A 6,000-nucleotide genomic window follows, 5' to 3' on the forward strand; every position below is an offset into this window, starting at 1 on the left:
TTTGTTACAAGCAGCTTGTGTTAGTACAGCTGCGCAAACGATTGCTAATTTGGTTTCTGACACCCCTGGCTTGTCAGAGGAAGACAGGATAGAAATGTCGTTAGCTCGCTTGTCCCACCGTTTTGGGGTTCGTGGAGGTCTTTTTGCAGAACCGGAAATTAGAAAGTATCGCTATGGTAGCAAATTGACTTCGACCTCTTCCAGTGATCTGAAAGAGTTTAAAGATGAATTATCGCAGTGTTTGCTTTACGCGCAAGCTTATGGTCAGCGTGACAAATTGGAAGGACGTTTTGTTTTGGATTTGGCTAAGCGACTCCCGTTTGACGCTAAGCAGCGTTATCTTGACTTTTTAGGTGATCAGTATGGTGGCACTAATGAGCCTACTTTTCAGAGTTTGTTCGATTTTGTTGTACGAGAGGAAACGCGTAAGTCGACTGATTTTAGCATTATGCTAATGGGCGGTTCTGGTGAGTCGCAGCATTTTAAAAAGTTTGGCAAAGGAAAATTGCCTTCATGTCCGGTTAGGCAGACGTCCGTAAAACCCCACGATGATGTGATGTCAGGGAGTTCGCAGTACTCGACTGTTGTTGGCGCACCGCGCGGTGGTGAAGCCAGACGTAAAAACCTACCGGCATGCATTTGTTGTTCGTCACGTGGTCAAGTTGAATATCATTTTTTGTCTAATTGTAAAGAATTTTTGCGCTTGACACCTAAAGATCGGAGAGATGTCATTGTGAAAGCTGGCAAATGCTTGAATTGTTTGCGCCAGCATATATGGTTAGGGATTGCGTTCATGCAAATAACTGTCGTAAGTGTGGGCCTAACAACGATAGGAAACACTATTTTCTTCTGCATGATTTTTATGTGACGTCACGTGATTCTCTGGATTCGGTTGGGAAAGATGATGCTCGTGCCAGAGTTCCTGTGCGTAATGTTAAGATTGGAAATGTTAAAGCAGCCTTTAACCGCGTTACTGCTGCTCGTGTTTTGAATCCAATGACTGGCAAATCGAAGTTGGTGTATTGTCAGCATGATCCTGGTTCGCAGTTGACCTTTGTTTCGAGTGACTTGGTGTGTGAACTTGATCTTAAACCGTACGATAAAGCGTCGTTTAAAATGGATACCCTGGCTGGTCAGAAAGCTACTTGTGCTGACCTTGTCAAACTCAACATCCAGTCGTTAGAGACAGATGAACTGTTTTGTGATATAACTTCGGTGGTTAACCCAGCTTGGGCTGATGATGTTAAAACTTTACCGCATAAACAAGATTTAAATGGTTTCCGTCATTTTCATGACGTGAATATGTTTCATTTGAATGATTGTAGTACTGTAGATGTACTGATTGGCAACGACAACGCTTATTTAATGTGTGCAAAAGAAGAGCGTGTTGGTGAAAATCGTAGTGAACCGCATGCTTTACTCACTCCTCTCGGTTGGTTGGCTTGTGGTGGTAAGTCACCCTTAGAGGAAAGCGTTGCTAAAGTGTGCAGAGTGCAGACGTCTTCAGAGTCGGATGTCATCTCTGGCTTTCAGCGTAAAATTGAGTCTCGTGATATGGAAATAGCAGACCTGAATAAAGTCATTCAGGATTTGACGTTGCAAAATGAAACCTGTGAATTGTCTCGCAATGATAAGTTGGCTAGAGAACTTGTTGAACCGAATATTGAGTTGAAAGATGGTCGATTTGAGATACCTGTTCCGTTGAAGGAAGATATTGAACTACCTAACAATTTGTGTTGGCGTCAGATAGAGCTGCTGCTTTAAGAAAGAAAGCTTTAAAACAACCTGAACTTCGTGATTTCCTTACTGACACCATGAAAGATCTTAAATCAAATGGCTATATTGAGCGTACTGGTGAAGCAGGAAATGTCAAGGGATTTGAATGGTATTTACCATACTTTGTTACGTCACAATTAAAAAAGCGCATTGTTTACGATGGCAAGTCTGAATTTCGAGGAACTTGTGTTAATGATGTAATGTTTTCGGGTCCTGACTTGTTAAACCCTCTGGTACTAGATGTCTTGGCTAGATTTCGGCTTGGTAGATTTGGTCTCATGGCTGATGTGACTAAATGCTTCTTTCAAATGAAGTTACCCGAGTTGATAGAATCAGCTGAATTTCACAACGCCCTGAGACAGAGAGAGATAAACTGGGAATTTATACCTCCGTATGCTCCGGCGCAAGGTGGCGCCTGGGAGGCAATGGTTAAACAATTTAAAATTGCATTTTTTCACATTTTGGACTCTTCAATTCGTAAGCCCAATTTTATTGAACTGCTTACGTACACAGGCAGTGCCGTTCGGATCGTGAACGAACGCCCTTTGGTACCTTTGAGTGACGACCCTAGGGATTTTACTGTCATCACCCCTGCCTCACTTTTGACCCCATACTTAGACCCATACTGTGCTGTTGGGCAACCACATGATCGTGACCAATTAAGAAGGGATTATCGGTTCAATTTGTCACTTTCTCATCAGTTTTGGAGTAAATGGATCGATTTTTACTTGCCAGGTCTTCAGGGCCGGAAAAAATGGCTAAAAATGGCCGAGAATTTGGAGCCTGGTCAACTTGTAGTGGTAGGTTCTCTCCAGGACATTGGTAAACGTGGGAAGTATCAACTTGGGAGGGTGCATGAGGTAGTACCACAAATTAGGAAAGGGAAGCCTGTGGTTCGTAGAGCTAAAGTTGCCGTCTGCAACTATGATGAGAGTACGGGGAAAGTGAAAGTAGACTATGTGTTGAGGGATATTTCGTGCCTCGCCCCCGTAAAGAACACCTAAGTGTTAGGGTTTGAGCCTGGTTTTGTCTGCGGTGGCCGACACTTGTCTGAGCCCAGAACAGTCGGTTATTATCGCAACCATTGTATATAGCGTCATTTTTTGCGTGTACCTAATACCTATGGTACCAATTTCATGTATCGTCGTGTTCTTATTGCTGTTCATTCTTTGCATGCCCTTTGTATTTGCGTATTAACTTAAACGTGAGTGATTCAAACAATTTGTGTATCATGTGTTTTTATTCATTGGCTCACAATTGTCGTCAATTCTTTTTTAGTTATGCCATGTCAGACTGTCATAACTAGGGGCCGCTATGTTCCAGACGGTTGTTCGCCTGGTCAAACGTCATGTAGAAACCGTTCGGGTCTACTGAATATTACGTCATGGAAATTCCTAAAACATGAGCCAAAATTGCACCATCGTCCGTAAGACTCGTGTCAATCCTGTTGAAACCGGTTTAAACATAAATAAAATGCTAGGAATACACCCCTGCCCACCTATAGCGGCATATAGAGAGGCACGTAGTCACAAAAATCCGTACAAGACATGTAGCTTAAATTTTTTGCGTTTTTGCAGAAATTTTCCACCCACTCAATCCTATCTTAATAACCAGATACGTGGCATTGAGAACACATAGTTTCGGCAGTGAAAACCGTCAACAAATAATTTCCTGAAATCCTTTGTGGCCATAAAAGAAAAAACAATCAAAACGTCACTAAGCTTCAAGAGAAATCCAATATTCATTTGAAAAAATCGGTCAACTACAATGTGCGCATCTTGACAAAAAACACATTTTTATTGGGCTTAAAAACACACAAAAAGCGAGCAAAACAAAGTTTTTTTTGTCAAAATTATCTCGGGCCAGATCCCCAGACCTCTTGCTACAATAAAGTATGCTAAACCCGCTAAAGTTACTATGTTTTATTTCTCTATGGTTCAATAAAACAATTAAACTGAATAAAAGTAACCATAAACAATTAGATATTGTAGATCATAGGGATACGAAACTACATCAGCTTTTGGCTCATTTGCAACATTAGAATGGTTACGTTTTTTCTGATTTACAAAATTGTGTACCGGTACTTTATATAGGTTATCTAAGAGGAGTGAAGTTGGTTTTAAAGTAATTTAAGGTTTTTAGTTGAAAGCAAGCCAGCAACAAAGCTTTAAAAAATGTCACATTTGCAATTGACCCTTCTAATGTTGGCGGAACAACGGAGTTGTGCGTCCCGTAATGTACTGCCCCTAACCTTTCTGGCAGCGTCATATCGTCGTCAAGTCAATCCTGGTTTTATTGTAACCTAATCGAAGCATTTTAAAACGTTGTCATTTAGTGGATTTGCTCGCACTTATAAATTAGTATACACTTATTTTCAGGGAAACAAGGTCATATAATCTGATACGAGACCCCTCAATAGAGTCTGCAACCACGGCAGAGGAGCCACTACACGGCCCTTGGAATACGCTTCAAGAGCCGGCCGTGAATTTGCCTTCCATGAGATTGCACGATTCATGGGCTCATGTCATTCCGATAAGGCAAATGCAAAGAAAGTAGTTGGGCTAACATTTGCTAAGATCTACGTGTTTGTTGTTTTTCATTTCTTTCAAATATCGTAACTTCAATTTAAACTTGAAATTCGTAAAAAGTTAAATCCAAAATTAAATTTTGATTCTTGCAATCTCACCAGCATTATCATAAGCATGAGCAGTAACCGATTTAAAAACAAATAGCCTCGGAGGACACCTGCCTTACAGAGTTCAGATCATGGGGATGCGAAACTACATCCGCTTTTGGCTTATCAGCAACATTAGAAGGGTTACATTTTTTTCTAATTTACAAAATAATGTACATTTCATGGCTTATATAAGAGTATAGGCTGATAATAAAGTTTTAAAGTAAGGTTCTTTTTTAAAAGAAAGCTAGTAGCGAGATGCAATCCTGGTTCGATTCCCGGCTTCAGCTGGTTGTTGAAAACATAAATATCACCTTTACCCAGGGTATAATAAATTGAGTGGGTGTAGTAATAGTTGCTGACGGAAAGGAACTGGCCACCCGACTCTCGTTAGTGCCGAAGGCTTAGTATAATGAGAACCTGATCTTCTCACACTCCGATGCTTGGATCAAGTATGGGACTCGCATTTAGTAGCAAGGAGTCAACAAAATGGTAAAATTGGAGATTGACCCTTCTGATGTTGCCTAAAAGCGTAGCTGCGGGTATTGAAATGTAATGTTCCTGCACTAAACTAAGTAGGCCTACCATTCTAGATCCGCTACTGCGCATGAGATTATTTATCATTATTTTCTTAAATGCCTGCAGTAAAGGAATATGGAAAGCCATATAGCTTTTATGCATATCTATAGCCTACGACATTCCATCCATGGCAAGTATTACATTGGTGTTGAGCAATCTAATAGCCAACTGTATTTACAACGTTCAATAAAACCCATCTATTAGCATAGTCCTACTCTACTGAGCAATCAAGCAGCCACTAGCAAAGTAACAGAACTATAAGAAAAATAGGCCTAGCAGGAACGTAGCCTAAAGCTAACGCAATTTTATAACTCTTCTTTAACCGCTGTGCAAAGAAGTGATTGAAATAAATAAAGAGTATCAGGGGGCATTAATCTAATTCCCACTGACGAGTTTGCGACACTTAAAAGATAACTTGGTCGCATACCAAACAATTCCATTATAACCCTCGCAGTCGCACTAACCATTACTGGTTATATTACGTTATAAGCAGACATGCGGGTAGGCTACATGCAATAAGTTTACTACGCCTCTGAAAATAAGACAATCTGTGTTTTTAATCAGTGAGGGTCAAAAAACTTTCTTACTGTCAGCATCCCGATGAGTGAATAAAAGTAGTTGATATTGCTAACGCTTACTTTCAACTGCTTATTCGCTGGCCTGCGAATTGTATAGCATAACTATTAAAATACCGGTACTAAAAGTGCCACAAAATTTTCAAATAGTTTTATGTTTTTTATTTTTTTTAAAAGAAAGCTTTTAAAATACCGTTACCTTTTACACCGTTTTTCACCAACTATTTTCTGGTGTGGGAAGCTTTTGTTCATGTTGAGTAGTTTGCACCATATATGAAGGTGGCAACCTTGTTAGGCTACTGTCATAGGCCTACCTGCTATTAAAAAATTAGGAGGTCTAAAAAGAGGCAGTTGCCTATATGTTTTCACATTTAATATGTAGGCTTTATTCTCAGA

Source organism: Aplidium turbinatum, chromosome 17, assembly GCF_918807975.1.
Source record: "Aplidium turbinatum chromosome 17, kaAplTurb1.1, whole genome shotgun sequence".
Taxonomy (NCBI): domain Eukaryota; kingdom Metazoa; phylum Chordata; class Ascidiacea; order Aplousobranchia; family Polyclinidae; genus Aplidium; species Aplidium turbinatum.